Consider the following 6,000-nt stretch of genomic DNA (forward strand, 5'->3'; position numbering starts at 1 on the left):
CAAAGCTGCTTCGTTCAGGTGAAAAGTATTCTGTTTCCATATTGGCCTGCAGCAAATATTTATGTAAATTTTCTGAAAATGGAAATCCAGCAAAATTCTTGTGGTTTTTTTAGGTCATTACATTGGGGATAAAGAAAGGTCACCTAATGATTAGAATTAGCCAAAAAAAATATGACTATGAGAGTAGTAAACATTTCTTCTCCATCCCCAAAAATCTAGAAACTTGTCTTAAAATTTGAATTAGCATTTTCATCTAGATTGGATGAACAGTTCAAATCTAAATCTAAGATTATATCTCTAAATATAAATATCTATTAAAATATTTATAGTTTCCTCGGGATATTTACAGTGTCACAATTCTACAGCTATGAAAATCCCTCATCATAATTATACCAAATACTAAAAATCATAAACTTCACAAAAGTTCGAACTATAAGAAATACTCTTCTAGGAACATGTAAGAGATATCCCCCCACTAAAGAAATTATAGTGAATGTACCAATAGTAATGTTTTTGTTAAAGAGTTTGTTCCTCAAATGAATATAAACTCTTGAGATGTTATCATATGAATAAAGCATATATCAACCTATTTCAATCGCAACACACAAATGGGAAACATTTTAATGGGCTACAAAAAAACAAATTTGTGGAAAATCAATTTTCCTTGATTTTATTAATGAATGCAATACCTATTTGCCATTACTTTAAGCTTTAGCTTACAAAGTTCAGATTTATTTTTCTTAGTTTTTATAACAATGTGAGATCCATTTTTTGAATTTTGTTGTTGTTAAAAGGACTGCATTCAAAGAAATTAGGAATATACATATATACTTATAGGAATGTATGTTATTAAATATATAAATATTAAATTATATAGTGTGGCCATAGTCAAGGTTTATTAGAAATGTCAATGCTAATTTTTGCTGAAGTTCATTATGATGACAGCATAAAAAGTGAGGCCAATTCTAGAGTGCTTGTTACATACAAAAAAAGGTAATAACTATTTACATTGTACTTTATGGTGTCTGGGGGTAAGATTATTTAATAAATTTGGTGTATTGCATTGAAATGTCATGTAAAGACCAGTCACAGATACTTTGCTTCAAAGATAAAATGTGTGTTGCTTTTTGAGGCCCAACTCATTCTTTGAAATGATCTTTAAATTTTGATATTCTTGTTTATAAATAAGTCAAAAACACCTCAGGGAACTTATAAAGAGAAAACCATGCACTGCATTTTTCACAAATGTGACTCTTTGACAACTATAATACAAATGCAAATTTCTCTTTCTTTGGCTGTATACAGATAAAGTCAAACATCAGGCATAACCACAAAAAATTCGGTTATATGTTTTCCCTGCCAAATATTTGGAAACATTTAAAATTTTTATTCCATTTTTTCAGATCTTATTAAAGTGTTTGGTTGAGATCATGTTTTTTATTCTCCCTCCCTCTCTTATGTACCTTAGAAAGGAACATCTTATACATTCCAGTAATTGAAAACTTCAGTTGATATTCTTTATGGCTAATGAAACTATCTTATAACACTAAAGTTCCTTCTTCCTCTGAAACTTTTTTGGGAATGACATAGAGAGTAATCAACAACAAAAAAATATGAATCCCTAGAACTTAGAGTTATTTTTAGTAAAAGGGATTTTTACATAAGTTTGTCAAATATTTTTTTCCATACTTTCTCGCTTTTTAATGTATCATTACATGTCATTATTTGTTAAATTAATAGAATCTCGCATACAGGCGTATATGTGTTGAATGTGTAAATGAATATGTATTTGTCATCTTTAATGTATTTGAATTTGGCTGATGTACCCATAAAAAATCCTCCAGCATATTTGCATAATTAAGCATAATATTATGATAAACCATTTTAAAGAAAAAAATGGATTTTACCATCACATTATGTTTACTTTTTTTAACCTTGTATATTCAGAATGCATCTGTGAAAATAATTGGAAGTAGAAAAGATTGGCTTTGCTTCATGAAGAGAAGTGAAATATTATTTTAATTAATCTTGTGTTATGCCAAAAAGCATAATTATGTAATAAATATTAAACATGATTGATATAATTTTGAGGGGCCAGATTATCCTATTTCCAACTTTCACATAAGAAAAGAATACCAGAAGGTAGTATTGATTTGGACTACAGTGTAATACAGCTGTGTGTGTGTGCGTGTGTGTGTGTGTGTGCATGTGCACATGTTATAAATGTGTCTATTTCTGCAACAGAGCAGAGTCAGTGTTCAATACATGATCTTTGATGAATTCTTCTCACTCCTGAATTATATCATCATAACATATGTGAAAGTTAATAAGCAAATGGATATTTTGAAAAGATATTTTTAAATTCCATTATTAATATTTTAAAAAATAAATTTAGAAATGTATAAATTCTGAGAATTGCACTATAGTTATAAATTACTTATAATTAGTTATAAATTCATAGTAAATAATAAAAATGTAGTAATAGATTGATATTAAGTGTTTGTAGTTTGATGAATAGAAAGAAAATTCATGAACGAAATACGAAATGATTTAACCTATGGGGAAATGCATGCATTAAAGTTCTTCCCCAGAGCTCTAAGTCGGTACTGTAGTTATTGGTGACATCGTGTGGTTGATGTTGGTATCTACAGTGGTCAGAGAGTTTCCTAAAAACAGTTTAATTACTCTTATTATCAAATTTGAACTCTGCAATATAGTGTTGTCATGTTACACATTAGGTAATTAGATCTTATTTATCTTAATAACTGAAGGTTTGTATCTTTTTACCAACTTCGTATTTTCCCCACCCATCAGCCCCTGGCAACCACTTCTCTACTCTCTGTTTCTGTGATTTAACTTAATGTTCTCAAACACACACGCACGCGCGCGCGCACACACACACACACACATACACACACACACAAAGAGCAAATATGTGAGGTGACAGATGTGTGAACTCAATGAGTGGAATCCCTTCACAATGTCTTATGTATATCAAATCATCGCCTATTCACTATAAACATCTTAAAATTTTATTCATCAGGGGCGCCTGGATGGCTCAGTCGGTTTAGCATCTGACTTCAGCTCAGGAGGCTGCTTTGGATTCTGTATCTCCCTCTCTCTCTGCTCCTCCCCTACTCATGCTGTGTCTCTCTCTCTGTCTCTCAGAAATAAATACTTAAAAAAATAAAATTTTATTCATCAACTATATACCTCAGTAAATCTGGAACAAAATTACTGTTCGGAAAAAATAGAATTTAAATATATATTGTCTAAATTACATTTGAAACAAAGTACTTCACCTATACCATGACTAATAATGTGTCCCTTAAATTATACACGTCTTTTAGAGTAGTGTGCAGCCGCTTGTGAAAATTGGTGAGTTATATTGAGGCACCTAGATGGCTCAGTGGGTTAAGCATCCGACTTCAACTCTGGTTATGATCTCACGGTTCATGGGTTGGAGTCCCGCATTGGGCTCTGTGCTGACAGCTCAGAGCCTGGAGCCTGCTTTGGATTCTGTGACTCTACCCCTCCCCTGCTCGTGCTCTGTCTCTCTCTGTCTCTCTCTCAAGAATAAGTAAACATTACAAAAAAAAAAAAAGAATTAATGAGTTATAGAACTACGTGCAGAGTACACAGGGCAGTATTTTTTACTAGAGCATTTGCTCCTGTACATTAAAAAAAAAAAAGCTACTATTTTTAATTATTAGAGTTGGACAGTCGTTGTTTTCCTCAAAAGAGGGTAGAATTCTCTATTCACCATCTCACCTCTTTACTTAAAAAACATTACCAGTATTAAAAGCACTTTAAAAACTAAATTTTATCCTGTTTTTTTTTTCACTTAAACTATCTATGATGTTTTAATCAAATGTTACCATTTCTGGGGAGCACCTAACATCACCAAAAGTTTAGAAGTGTTGTATCATAATTCCCTTTTCAATTCATAATAGAAAAAGAGGTAAGTCTCTTTTAAACTTTGAACTTACAAGTTCCATAAAGTAGAGTGCTGGTATCTAATGTAACTCTCATCTCTACTATGCCCTGCTCCTGTCGTTAGATGAAATCGGAGGTTGTAGATGTTAATGTAGCCATCTGCTCTCCTGGAGTAGAGGCAAGGCTGAAATGCAAGGTGGCATAAATGTCTCTGAGCCATCTCCTGCAGCAGAGCTAAGAGGGGACGTTCCTTCAGTGAACGCTGAGGTCTTTCCTGTGTCTGCACCTCCCCCTCTCACCTGTGGCTCCTACCTGGTCCCACCTTACATTATGTTGCACAATACAGAGCCCTCTGGGAAACTTCTGTCCCTACCTGGGGAAGGACTTCTAAATTCTACCGTATCTCCACCCGAGATATCAATTTGCGACTTTTGCCAGAGCTGAGTGAAAGCAGGTTCCCCAGAGGAAATCTTATTGTGCCATGCGAGACGAAATAAAAGCCTCTCTCTCTCTCTCTCTCTCTCTCTCTCTCTCTCCCCCTCTCTTTTAAAATCCAAGCCACTAAATTCAACAGGAAAGGGGAGCACAGATCACATTTATTTATATAACGATTGTCGCTGGTTTTAAAGAAAAATGGACGTCATGGGTACTGGCGTTAGAGAAAATACCATGGTCAGTTGTGTCTCAAGACCGAAGTCACAGGAAATGCAATCTTTAGTTGACTATGAAAGCATCTCAAAGAAAGTGCAGGGATGAAAAGTCTTCTTTCCTGAGCTTGGATGACTGAGGAAACCTGGGATGCTCTTGGCATAGTCACGCAGGCTATTTTTGGAGAAAGCCAAGATCTCTAGTTGCCGCTCATCAAGAGAGATGCCCCACAGTGATATCCGGTTATTGAACTGGTGGCATTGGCAATTGATGAGGCAATGGTATCACCCTTTAAGTTCAGGTCACAGGAGGAAGACAGGGTGATCTTGAGGGCAACGAGATACAAAACCAGCAGAACCACACTGCCATTGCCCAGAGCTAAATTGAACCCGGTAAGGAAACCCCTTGGAATATTTTTCCTTCTCACTCGAGGCCAGTCTTGGGACTAACTAGCTAAAATCAGCTGAAATCTCCTTTTTTCCTCAGCAGGAATCACTTCATTCCTTCATATATTTCCTCATCCAGGTGTAACAGGACAGTCAAACAGGTCCCAATGCCACTAAAATATCTTCCCCATTGTGTTGTCATGTATGTGGCACAAAGGATGAGAATTTCTAGAATGTGAGGAAATTGCTTATCGAATGACTATTTAAAAATTAGCAAACTGGGGTGCCTGGGTGGCTCAGTCAGCTGAGCGTCCGACTTCGGCCCAGGTCATGATCTCACGTCCGTGAGTTCAAGCCCTGCGTCGGGCTCTGTGCTGACAGCTCGGAGCCTGGAGCCTGTTTCAGATTCTGTGTCTCCCTCTCTCTCTGACCCTCCCGCATTCATGCTCTGTCTCTCTGTGTCTCAAAAATAAATAAATGTTAAAAAAAATTTTTTTTTAATTAGCAAACTATAGCTGAATTTGAACAGATGATTTCCACCATTCAGAATCTTTTGACTGTAGAGTACTAAGATCTCACCTTTTTTTTTTTTTTTTTTTTTTTGGCATTCAATTATTTTGGTAATTCAGTCAGGAGGCCCACTTTCCCAACCTATAAAATATATAACTTGAGGTTATAGGTTTCACATGTGTTTTGATCACTGAAACCATTGGCAAGTTTTCAAATGCGGTTTTTCCACATCTTAACTCTATCAGGCTTAGTTTTTGAACAAAATACAGGGTGCCATTTTGGCCATTTGATCAACTGGTGCATCCTGTAAAAAATTCAAGTGTGATCTATAACTGTTTTGAAGGGGCGACACATCAGATACTGACGACGGGCCCATCAGCCACTTGTGACATTTGTACAAGTGGATGTTTCCCATTCAGTTTCGGGTCCACTCTAAATGATGACTTCAGCGCTTGAATTTATTCCATGGAAGGTCAGGAAAGCACTGTGTTCTCTAAGCTTGATGGGACAACCTTCAACC

This window comes from Lynx canadensis, chromosome D4 (genome assembly GCF_007474595.2).
Source record: "Lynx canadensis isolate LIC74 chromosome D4, mLynCan4.pri.v2, whole genome shotgun sequence".
Classification (NCBI taxonomy): Eukaryota; Metazoa; Chordata; class Mammalia; order Carnivora; family Felidae; genus Lynx; species Lynx canadensis.